The sequence below is a fragment of the Chrysemys picta genome, chromosome 2, assembly GCF_011386835.1.
Source record: "Chrysemys picta bellii isolate R12L10 chromosome 2, ASM1138683v2, whole genome shotgun sequence".
Taxonomy (NCBI): Eukaryota; Metazoa; Chordata; order Testudines; family Emydidae; genus Chrysemys; species Chrysemys picta.
In genome coordinates, this window is record NC_088792.1 from 48,768,144 (window position 1) to 48,781,162 (window position 13,019).

At 48.7% G+C, this 13,019-nt stretch overlaps 1 protein-coding gene and 1 long non-coding RNA gene across 4 annotated transcripts in view; both read left to right on the forward strand.

The window, feature by feature from the left end:
- The window catches only part of LOC101941250 (probable acyl-CoA dehydrogenase 6), a 159,208-nt gene that overhangs the window by 10,263 nt on the left and 135,926 nt on the right, over positions 1 to 13,019 (forward strand). The window lies entirely within an intron of this gene.
- LOC135981297 (uncharacterized) lies at positions 1,062 to 12,973 on the forward strand. Its single transcript, XR_010598257.1, has 2 exons — positions 1,062 to 3,213; positions 3,985 to 12,973. It is a non-coding gene; the product is annotated as an uncharacterized LOC135981297 (long non-coding RNA).

A 13,019-nucleotide genomic window follows, 5' to 3' on the forward strand; every position in this document is an offset into this window, starting at 1 on the left:
GTTGATGCCAAGGGGAATTTTACTTAAAGATTAAGGGTACAATATAGCCATATAAAAGATGAAATCCTCACCCATTGATATCAATGGCAAAATTCCCATTGACTTCAGTGGAGCCAGAATTTCACCCAAAGTTTTTAACCCTTTACTCCTGCCCCATAAGATTCTTAAAGCATATTTTATTAGTTTTTATCATTTTTGAGATGGGCAAAGAGAAATCCCTCACGTGTAGGTTAGGGACAGGAGGATGAAAAGATGCTGTTCTGAACCTTTCATCCAAAGGCAGAAGTGCGGGGAAACTCTTGTCTCCTGCTAGATGTTCCATCAGTTAACTAACTGAAATCCTAGAGAAAAATTACATGAGGAGAGAGAAATAATTCAATAAAGATTTACTAATCCAGTGAGCTAGGACTGATGGATAATCATAAAGATTTATATAAACTCCCCCATACCTACAATTTGCTACTGTAAAAAGGTGTACCAGGAGTTTGTTTGCCCCCTGCTGGAACCTCCACTGTCTGGGTACACCCGTTTTGGGGAGAAAGAGCAGTGAGTTTAGACCTCCAGGAGCTGCATAGAAAGGTCACACAGGATCAGCTTCAGGTGGAACCAATGAGAATCAGTCCTACAGTGGCTAGAAGGGCTAGGAGCAGGCAGAAGCCAATCCAGGCCCAGCAGGCAGGGCCGGCTCTAGGCACCAGCAAAACAAGCTGGTGTTTGGGGCGGCACATTTTTAGGGGCAGCATGGCCGGCGCCAGAATGCCGCCCCTAAAAATGTGCCCCGGCCTCCCTAGCTCACCTCCGCTGCTGCTGCCACGGCACGCGAAACAGCTGATTTGCGCGCCGCTACTCGCCCTCCCTCCCAGGCTCTCAAACCTGAGAGGGAGGGGGAGACTCCGAGTGGCCGTGGCACGGCGCCGCTTCTCCCCCTCCCTCCCTCCCTCCCTCCTAGGCTTGAGAGCCTGGGGGGAGGAGGCAGGGCTGGGGATTTGGGGAAGGGGTGGAGTTGAGGCGGGGCCGGGGTAATTAAATAAGCGGGGGGGGGGGGGGCAAAATTGTTTTTGCTTTGGGCGGCAAAAATCCTAGAGCCAGCCCTGCCAGCAGGCAAGGTAAAAAGGGCTGTCTGCTTCTTCCAGGGGCCAGTTCTGGTTGAAGCTGGGGCCTGAGAAGCCTGGTGGGATCAGGGCCTAACTGACTGTACCTTTTTGTGTGAGTAAATAAAAGACTTTGTGGAATGTAATGCCCAGGTAAGCCAGCGTGAGCTGAATGTTAATATGACTGCTGTAAATCTAAGCAAGCTCACTTTCTGAGCGCTCCACTGGCTCATGTGAGCCTGTGACCATTAGCCTGCGTAATATAATACTAAAAATATGCACAGAGTACAAACCTGTGTTATGACCTACAAATGTAAAGGGAATACATTACTCATGATATGTTACTAGAAGCATCAAACTCCTGAAAAAAGATTGGTGGAAATCTCATAAGAGAGATGAAGACAGTGACACTTTTACCCATTGACGGGGTTTGAGTCCAGATTTGCCACATGTGGATTTAGCAGCTGCACTCTAGAAACACAGGGGTGATGCTGGTTGGGGAGTGGGGGAACTCTGAACATAAGAACGGCCATATTGGGTAAGACCAAAGGTACATCTAGCCCAGTATTCTGTCTTCTGACAGTGGCCAATGCCAGGGGCTTCAGCAGAAATGAGCAGAATAAGTAGTCATCAAGCCATCCATCCCCTTGAAGAATGTATTGCTTCTGTAACACCATCATGCATTGAATGTGTCCACCCTCAGATCATAAAGTTGGCCACAGCCTTGGAGTTCCGCTGTATTTCTCACTGTTTCTGGATACTCAGTAGACCTGGGTACAAAAAGTGGGTTTTACATTTTGTTTTGAAAGCAGTGAGATTTGTGGTCTTTCCAACCTGTTCTGGAAATTAGCTCCATAGTCCTGGATCAGGTAGCTTGGGCCGTCCTATTGAGGGCTTTGAAGATAAGTGTTAACTTGAGCTTGACACTGTGTTTGATAGAGAGCCAGTGAAGAGAGTGGAGCTATGTGGTGACATGTTCTTGGCAATCTGTAGTATTAGACAGACAGATTCATTATGAACCAATGGAATTCCTATAGGGTTTCTGTTTCTTTACTAGTCACAGAGAATTACAATTAATTTGTGGTCACTGTGGCAAAGTCAGAATCCAGCAGAATGGGGGGCACAGTCTCTTGGCCAGTTGTACATGGAAAAGGGAATTTCTGTGACCTGACTTTTCCCACAATAACACTGCATGCAAAAATATCTTGCAGACTGAAATAGAGAGAGCAAAAAAGAGAACCTTGTGTGCTCACATTAATAATTACATGAGGCACTAAGATACTGCAGTGGTTGGGAATAAGCATCTATATAGATTGGTGTTCCAGTATTTAAGCTGTTCTTCCAAAATCTTTTTAGTTTTCCTCACCATTCTCTCCCCCCTATTCTTACTTTAAACAATGTTGACATTCAGCGGCACTTGAACAGATTTCTGGCCCTCAGTAGGGATTGGGGGCAGGGTGGATTTGATTTAAATCAAATGGATTTAAATCATGATTTAAATCAAATGGATTTAAATCATGATTTAAATCAAATGGATTTAAATCATGATTTAAATCACTAGTCAGGAAGACTCGATTTAATCATGGTTTTCTACATAAAAGTGCATTCCTGTTGGTTGTTATAACCTTAATACATATTCTTCACAACTCAAGAGATAGATGTAGGTTTCATTTTTAGAAGGTACACACTATACATTTTTAAACAGTGATTTATTTTGAAAACTTTTCAGATTAGTTTTACAGCTATATCAGAAAATGAATGATTGATTGGTTATTTCATTTACCAAAGGTAATTGAAGCAGATATTTATGAAGTCATTGGGAGGTGAACTATCTCCAAAACAACAGGGTTAATCATTAATATTTGGAGGATTTTCTTTCCATGCTGTATTAGGAGGAGAACATCACCAGACAGACATTTAACTACATTTAATATTTAACTAAAACAACAACGTTAAGTATTCTGGATTTTTTCTTCAACAGCAAACATATTTTAACAAAACAAGCATATGTCCCTCGCTTCTTGCATTTATCTCCAGACTTCTTCTCCTTGTCCAGATCTATTCTGCCTCCAACAATCTTCTATTCATTGAACTTTTTGAAACTTTGAACTTCTAGAGAGAGGTAAGGGATTGACTCAGTGTACACAAATTTGCAGAGGGACAATAGAGTTGAGGTCTGTTATTTCTCACCTCTATATATTATTTATTTATTTACAAACATTTTTGCTGTTAACAAGCATGTTACCTCTGGAGACACAAATCCACAGTTTGAGAACTGCAAAACAGAGCATCTCTGATGGTATCTTCTAGACTGAGCACTGCGTCCCATTGAGTAGATAGAAAGATTAACCTAAATAATCTATACAGAAGCCTGTGGAACCCCATTAGATTGGGTCCCTAATCCCTGAACTATTGGAATTCATTTACAAAACTTTTCTTAACCATTACATGAATATATTGTCTCATACTATAGAATTAGAATTTATAATCCCTATTCCATGATGAGATATCTTTGAGCTATAATGTTTCTTAATTAAAACTATCTTTAGATAGGTTTTTCCTCAAAAAGCATTTTATCAAAAAAACCTGATTTTTTTTTTGTTAAAAAAAAATCATTGATTTTTATCCACCCGGGTTAGGGGGAGTATTGCAACAACATTGGAGTAACTCTAACTCTGCATTTATATGGAGTACACCTAAGCTGTCATTTATCACATGCTTTCTCTAGAGACGATCATTAGATGATCTTTTTGTATATAATATGTATATCCATGAATACAGATACTGTAGAGCTAAAAGTTTGAATACAAATACATTTTCTAAATCCCCAGCAGAGTTTTCAGATATGCAAAAATGTCATCTTAATAATGACCAAATAGTTTTGTCTGTACAGCTGAACTAAGAAGAAAACAGTGCCATACGTGATTTGAAAGCTGCAGAGTTGACTACCACAGTGATGTAAGGAGAGCTCTAGTCTAGCTGCATGGTATGTGTAACTTTGCCCATTGTGGTCAGATTTCACAGCAGTTGTAACGGAATTTTACCATTGCTGAGATGGAGAAATGGCTTTAGTAAAATAGAATATAAACGTTGTTCAAAAAGGAACGTTAGGAACCTGTGTAGATCGTGAGCAAAACATTCGTATTTAACCAGTTGGATGCCCTCAGGACATTTTGCAACTGGGTATTCTATGGCAGTGGTTCTCAACCAGGGGTAGGCATATCCCTGGGGGTGCACAGAGGTCTTCCAGAGGGTACTCAACTCATCTAGATATTTGCCAGTTTTTACAACAGTCTACATAAAAAGCACTAGTGAAGTCAGTACACACTAAAATTTCATACTGACAATATCTTGTTTATATTGCTCTATATTCAGAAATGTAAGTACAATATCTATATTCCAATTAATTTATTTTTTCTTTTAGAGTTAGAAAATACAATTTCATTCACTAACAATTTGTTCCAACATTTGCTGATCATTGCATTCTGTTGCATTTCTTGTGCTGTAGGAGACAGCATTTCTTCTGTTTACTGTTGGGGCATCAGCATAACTGACGATGTCCAAAGGAATGCTAAGAGTTTTATGGCATGGTATTATTATTCATTAATTATAATTATTTATTTGTAAGGATATAAATTGACCTTTCCACTCCAGCCCCCACTGCTGTTAGCACAGGTAAGTCTTCAAATCCTACAGATCCTCTGGAAGCTGAGATTCAGCCATAACCATCTCCAATAAAAGCAAGGAAAATTGGAGTGAGTCAGGCCTGTGCACCCTTCTTCCCCTTTCTCACCCATTATATCAAAGGGATACTTCAGGCCTCAGTAGTAACCCCAAGGCTGCCCCTATCAACCACTTGCATAGTCTTTTCAGAATTGGACCTTCAAAGCATCATGCTCTCATGAAGTAACAGCTTCCCAGCCTCTGTATTCCTGTATGTTGCCCCACTGGGTACGTCTAGACTGCAGCTGGGAAGTGTGATTCCTAGTGCAGGCAGACAGACTTAGAGCTAGTTCTGCTTGAGCTAGCACACTAAAAGTAGTGTGGTCATGTGGCACAGGCAGCGGCTCACCCTAGCCTCCCGAGTCCAACCTGCCCAACCCCGTGGGCATGAGCTTGGGTGCTTAGCCCGAGCTGCCACCCGTGCCGCAATATTTGCGAGTCTGTCTACCTGTGCTGGGAATCGCACCTCCCAGCTGCAGTCTAGACATACCCTGTAACATCACAAGCTCTACTACTGCAAGCTCAGTACATCACCGGGCACCTCAAGACTTCTTCAGTCAACAACTAAGTGACCTTCCACTGCCACCATTCTCTTGCTTCAATGTCACTTGCCTCCCTGATTCTTATCACCTCAGTCCGTGGCTACAGGGAGCTGAGGGGCTCCATGCTTGCAGACGCTCCAGGTAAACAAAACGACAATGTATTAGATATTCAATTCAATGATTCCATAGAGTTTAAAATCATCAAATTTTGGTGCAGACACATTTATAAGCCAACCCCCGGTCTTTGATGCGTAACTTTTTTTACTAAAAATATTCGGCTTATGAACAAGTATATATGGTAGTTTAGTTTAGTGTTAGTTTAGTGCGCCCGGGTTGGGGCATGCCCCGTGCCCTGGGCTTTAAGTCACGTGACACTTGCAAGCAGCCAATGCCAGTGAGTGATCCGCACGCGGACTGTTTACGCTGTGTGGGGGAAACCCATCTCAGTGATTGCTGCAAGATTTGCAGATCCTTCAAGCCTCGGACCAAGAAGGAAAGGGACATTCGGCTCTGAGCCATTCTGATGGAGTCGGCCTTGACCCCAACTCCAGTGCGCCGCTCCGAGTCGTCACCGAGCACCGCAGCATCGGTGCGCGGCAACCCTTCGGTGCCTTTCATCAGCCAGCACCACTCCCCGTTCACAGGATGCTCCAAAAAAGCTAAGAAGAGGTCTTCTCCGCCAAGACACCGGAGTAAGACCGGGGGAGAGACTAGACCCATATTGGGCAGTTCTCGATCCCTGTCGACCTTCAGGTCTCCGACTCAGGTTGAGCGGAGTGGCTCAGCCCACTCTACACCAACCTCCCCCGATGTCCTGGTGCCCTCCACGCAGGAGGCCCTCCAAGTAGCCCGGGACATTATATCTCTGCCAGTACCACTGCCACCATTGGCTCCCTGGTCCAGAGGCAAGCCTCCACTTGGATCTCCGCAGTTGCTGCCTGGTCTGTACCGTTCACGTTCTAGGGAATGTTCCTGATGCCATTTGCCGCTCAGCGACCACCCTATGCACAGTACACGCTGGTCACCGTTGGCTGGGTACCGACTGGCAGGAGTTCCAGGCACCGCTCCGCCTTGAGGGAGCATAGACGTCGCGAGGAGAGCGTGCCTCATCATGACCAGAACAGACAGCACTGGAGGTCCTCGTCTCCATCACAGTACAGGCACCGATGCCGTTCCCATTCTTCGTCTCGCTCCAGGTCCCCGCTGTGCCACTGCTCCTGCAGTCCCAGGCATCGATCACTGGCACTCACTGTCGCGAATCTGCCCATGGGAGCTGGTCGCGGAGAAGCTGCTACCGGCGGTACTCCTGCCCCTCCACGCTGGGATCATGGTCTCATGGTCGGCACCGTTCCCGACACCACTGCTCCTCCCGGTCCTGGAACAGCGGCAGGTCGTATGCCAGCCCGGCCTCCCTTTGCAGTTGTCAGTTGATGGGACAGGCTAGTCAGGCTGAACAGTCTGCTCCGCCAGTTCCACAGCAGGTGCAGTGGCACTGAGCTCCTTGGCCAGCACCGTGGTACCAATGGGCCCTGTGGCCTCCGACACAGCCCCCGATGGTGGCTCACTCGGTGGCCAGAGCCTCGAAGAGACTGTCGGCCTCCCTATCTCAGCCTCCCAGGAAGGAGTTGGTGGAGTGTTCATCACTGGTTCCGTGCCCGGAGGGCGACCAAGTGGTGAGACCTCCGGCACCGGTGGGTACGCAGGGTACTGATGAGGCGATTACGGCCCCTCCTCCACCTGTTCCACAGGAGGACTCTAAGGCCCACCAGGAACTGTTGAAAAGGGTGGCATCAAGCCTCAACCTTCAAGCCAAGGGGGTGGAAGAACCCTCAGGCTCCCTCTTTAGCGTCCTTTTGGCCTTGGCACCGGGCAGGGTGGCCCTCCCACTCCATGAAGGGGTGGCAAAGATTTTGAATGCCTTGTGGCAAACCCCAGCTTCCTTGCTCCCCATCCCTAAGAGGGTGGAACGGAAGTACTTTGTGCCTGCCAATGGGCATGAATACCTGTACACCCACACTGCTCCCAACTCCCTGGTGGTCGAGTAGGTCAACCACAGGGAGAGACAGGGCCAACCAGCCCCTATTCCTAAAAATAAAGACTCAAGGAGACTGGACCTATTCGGGAGAAAGGTTTATTCATCCTCGAGTTTCCAGTTAAGGGTGGCGAACCACCAAACCCTCCTGGGGAGGTACGAGTTCAATTTGTGGGGCTCTCTGCCCAAATTCGAGGACTCCCTCCAAGAGCATGGCAAGAAGGAGTTCAAGGCTCTGGTGGAGGAGGGTACAGCGGCTGCCTGGGCGGCCCTTCAGGCAGCGTCGGGTGCCGCGGATACGGCTGCAAGGTCTATGGCCTCCGTGGTGTCCACGAGGAGGGTGTCGTGGCTCCTGCTGTCTGGGCTGTCCAGCGAGGCGCAGAACTCCTTACAGGACCTTCCGTTCGATGGCAAGGCCCTGTTTGTGGAACAGATGGACGTGAAATTGCACGGCCTAAAAGCTTCCCGCACAACACTTAAGACCCTTGGCCTCTATGTCCTGGCTCTGACCAGGACCAAGTTTAAGCTGCAGCAGGCTCCCACCCAGGCCACCCACTCTAAATATGAGCCCCCTTATAAAAAGTCACGGGACTATAAGAAACACTCGCAGAGGCAATCCTGGTCTGTGCCCCAATCTAGGCCCTCCATGGGCAAACAGGTGGGAAAACATCAGTTTTGACGGGACGCCCGGGAGCGACTTACCAGTTCATACCAGGGATCCACCCGCAATAAAGCTTCCCTTCTCCAACCGGTTGTTTGCTTTTCTCCTGGGGTAGTCGCGGCTGACCTAAGACTCGCGGTTCCCCGTGACCACAGCCAGTGTGTGCTTCCAGTTCCTGGGTCACATGTCGGTGTGCACATATGTGGTTCACCACGCCAGACTCAGGATGAGGCCCCCTCCAGCTCTGGTTGGCCTCGGTGTTCTCCCAGTCCAGAGACAGGATGGACAAAGTCCTCACTGTGCCCAAAATGGTGATCACCTCTATACAATGGTGGTCCTCCCCGGGGAACATGTTCCATGGGGTCCCGTTCAGGGGCAGGCCCCCATCAGTGGAGCTAGTGTTGGACGTGTCAGATGTGGGGTGGGGAGCCCATGTAGGGAACATTTAGACCTAAGGTCTGTGGTCTGCGCAGGACCTTGCCCTGCATATAAATATCAAGTTGCTCAGGGCGGTTCTTCTGGCATGTGCGGCTTTCTGCTCGCACCTGGAGGGCAGAGTGGTCAGGGTTCCCATGAACAACACGGCCTCGATTTTTTACATCAACAGGCATGGTGGTGCCCGCTCCTCTGCCAGGAAGCCCACAGGCTTCCTGTGGGACTTCTGTATAGCCCACGATATTTGTCTGGAAGCCCACAGGCGCCCAGAACTTGTGGGCAGATTGCCTGAGCCGAGACTTCTCCTCTCAGCACGAGTGGTCACTGCACCCAGAGGTGGTGCACAGGATTTTACAAAAGGGGGGCACTCCCCAGATGGACCTGTTCACGACACAGCAGAACTGCCGGTGCCCCCGCTTCTGCTTCAGGGGGGGGACGGGGGACGGTTGGGCATGGGCACCATCTCCAATGCCTTCCTCCTATCCTGGTCGGGCCAGCTTCTTTATGCCTTCCCCCCAATCCCGTTGATCGGCAAGGTCTTGGAGAAGATAAAAACAGACAGGGTCTGGGTCCTCCTGATCGCCCTGGCATGGCCCAGCAACATTGGTATGGGACTCTCACGAGCCTGGCAGTCACTCCACCATGGCCGTTGCTGTCCCATCCTGGATCTGCTCTCCCAGGACCAGGGCCTCCTCCTCCACCCCAACCTAGCGGCACTCCACCTCACAGCATGGTTGCTTAATGGTTAGGCCGGGAGGAGAGGACGTGCTTGGAAGGGGTTCAGCACGTCCTCCTGGAAAGCAGATGGCCCTCCACACGTTGGGCCTACCTGGCGAAGGATCTCGGTTTTCCCAGTGGGCAGCTGATCAGGGCATTTCACCCGTGGCTGCTCCAATCCAACTCATTTTAGACTACCTCCTTCACCTTTTAGACTTGAAATTAGACGAAGATTTCTAACCATCAAAGGAGTGAAGTTCTGGAACAGCCTTCCAAGGGGAGCAGTGGGGACAAAAGACATATCTGGCTTCAAGACTAAGCTTGATAAGTTTATGGAGAGGATGGTATGAAGGGATAGCCTAATTTTGGCAATTAATTGATCTTTGACTATTAGCGGTAAATATGCCCAATGGCCTGTGATGGGATGTTATATGGGGTGGAATCTGAGTTACTACAGAGAATTCTTTCCTGGGTGTCTGGCTGGTGAGTCTTGCCCACATGCTCAGGGTTTAGCTGATTGGGGGTCGGGAAGGAATTTTCCTCCAGGGCAGACTGGCAGAGGCCCTGGGGGTTTTTCGCCTTCCTCTGTAGCGTGGGGCACGGGTCACTTGCTGGAGGATTCTCTGCACCTTGAAGTCTTTAAACCATGATTTGAGGACTTCAATGGCCCAGATGTAGGTTAGGGGTTTGTGGGAGTGAGTGGGTAAGATTCTGTGGCCTGTGTTGTGCAGGAGGTCAGACTAGACGATCATAATGGTCCCTTCTGACCTTAAAGTCTGTGACTCTATGACCTTAGACCCCAAGGCCTATTGCCCTCGTCTGTCAAGGTGCACTTGGCGGCCATATCAGCCTTCCACCCACCGGTGCAGGGACACACGGTATTCTCCCATGCTATGACTGGCCGATTCCTTAAGGGATTGGATCATCTCTTCCCATACATTAGGCCCCCGGTCCCACAGTGGGACCTGAACTTGGTGCTGGCCTGGTTGATGGGTCCCCCATTTGAGCTGCTGGCTACATGCTCCTGGTCGCACCTCTCATGGATGGTAGCCTTCCTGGTGGCGATCCCGTCAGCTAGGCGGGTCTCGGAGCTCAGGGCCCTGACCTCCGAACCCCCGTATATGGTGTTCCATAAGGATAAGGTCCAGCTCCGACCACATCCTTCGTTCCTCCCCAAGGTGGTCTCCACCTATCACGTGGGTCAGGACACCTTCCTGTCGGTGCTCTGTCCCAAATTCCATGCGACCAGTGGGGAGTGCCGCCTCCACATGCTGGATGTGAGACGGGCTCTGGCCTTTTATCTGGAACATACAAAGCTGTTCCGGAAATCCCCGCAGCTGTTCCTCGCCTCGGCCGTACGCATGAGGGGTTGGCTGATGTCCACTCAGCGGCTCTCCAACTGGATCATCTTGTGTATTTGTACCTGTTACGACCTGGCGGGAGTTCCCCACCTTCCCCCCGCTGATCCTGAGGGCACACTCAACTAGGGCGCAAGCCTCGTTGACTGCCTTTTTAGCCCATATCTCCATTCAGGACATTTGCAGGGCTGCCACGTGGTCTTCGGTTCACACGTTCACCTCGCATTATGCGATCGTCTCCCAAACCAGGGAGGACGTCGGGTTCAGCAGGGCTGTACTCTGTCCCGAGAGTCTGTGAACGCCTACTCACCTCCAACAGATATAGCTTGGAATCACCTATTGTGGAATGCACATGAGCAATCACTCGAAGAAGAAAAGACAGTTACCTTTTCCATAACTGGTGTTCTTTGAGATGTGTTGCTGATGTCCATTCCACATCCTGCCCTTCTTACCCTCTGTCGGAGTTGTCTGGCAAGAAGGAACTGAGGGTGGGGGGAGCATGCCATAGAGGCGTCACTCCAGGGGTTGCTAGGGGTGCTCCCCTATGGGTACTGCTAGGGGACTTCCGGCATCGGTGCACGTGGCAAGCATGCACACCTATTGTGGAATGGACATGAGCAACACATCTCGAAGAACACCAGTTACAGAAAAGGTAACTGTCTTTTTTATTTTAAAGTTGGGCAGATGCTTAAATCGTTTCCTATGTTGGGGTTATTAGCTGTTATTTCTATTCTGTTGCCTTCATATTTTTGGGTACCACACACACATTATTATTTAGTTTCTTGATGATAGCTTTAAAGCTATTTTGAATTTAGAAGGAATCCCCTCCAGATTATAATTTTAAAGTTGACCAGTTTTGGATTTGTAGAGGTGAGTGATAGTAATAATTTGGTAAAGTCTAAATTGAGGATTATAATAGTTATTTTTTTGCTCTCTTTTAGTAATGTGGATCTTCTTCTTTTAAAATATAATTGTTGAATGGCTTTATTTGTGTCAATTATCTTTCACAAGGTCATGGAACAGATGTCTGCACTTAAAATGACCTTTTTCCAATTAAACCTGTCTTTCCATGGAAAATGTTTTCTTGGACTGTTTCTCAGAGGCCTCCTGGTGACAGTTCAAAAGGGTACACAGATGTCTTTAATCATTGGGCCTAATCCTGAAGTCCATTACTCAGATAGCTGTCTTTGAAGCATTTACATTCAATATAGATGCACGTACAGAGATGCCATTTCGTACTTTTGGCTAGACGGCAAATATAGAATCGTAGGCACAGATTAACCCCCTGCTGCCAATCTGCCTGTAAAAAAGGGTCTTCCACACGTGCATCTTGCCTTTCTCACATAGAGGAGGACCTCCACAGAATCACATTGTATTCCTGGAATCCCAAAGGGGGCTGTCTGCAGAATTGGAAGGAAGCTTCCGGCTGGGAAAGGAGTCTGGGGAGGTCGCTAATCGTAACCCCCCCCCCACGTCTCCCTACCCCAGCTCCACAGATTTTCTGGAAATGGTAGTATGGGCCCATCTTGTTATTTTTTTTGAAGAGCTCCTATGTGCCAGAGGACTGTTTTTAAGGGGGGGATCCAAGGGGAAGCCATGGCCAGGGAGTGTAGGAGTGTATGAACTGGGTCCCCGAGACTCTCTGCTTCATGTGGAATCCCTTGGCTCTGCAGTTTCTGAAGGCGAAACCCACTGCTTATTTGGTAGGAAGGCAACCCCCTCTCAAAAAGCAATTCGGTTAAACTCCATGAAATAGCAACATGCAGAGTCTTCCTCTCATTAGACACTCTTCCATGAATGTATGTCAAATGTAGGGATGCTCTGGGTTATAGCTTCACTGCTTAGTCCATCTGTGACGAAGTGGGAGGTTTCCTTGTTTTCTGTGGAGTTTTAATGGTTTGCATGCGGAGGAGGTGGGACTCAGTTTCCCTGGGTGTTACTGGTTTAACGAGGTGAGGGGATAGGGAGTTTGTTTTGCAGAGGACCAGAGAGAGGACTTGGGGACCCAGCCGATAGCCGGGAGGATGGATACCCCAGCGACCGGTGACCTGGTGACCCGGAGGCCTACTGAGGAGATGCAGCCAGTTATGGACAGTGGGCCGACAATGGGCTGCAGAGTGAGGACCCAGTGACCTAACCAGCCAGTTCCAGCCAGAGGACAAAAGCGAGGAGAGGAGGTCTCGGTTTACGACCCTGTTTATCTGGAGAGAAGACAATGGATAGAGGCGGGGCCTGGGGCCGGTGATCTCAGATGCCCAGCTGGGAAGCAAGGGGGCTCTGGGCTGGAGAGGGGGAGCAGGCAGAGCCCACCTGGATGCAGAGAGACTGGGATGTGCTGGGCTGAGGGAAGCCAGGCCTGAGGCCCTGAGAGTTTCCTGTGCTGTGTTCAACTCTCAATAAACCCTCCTGTTTTATGCTGGCTGAGAGTCACTCCGGTGTAGAGAACAGGGTGGCATCAAC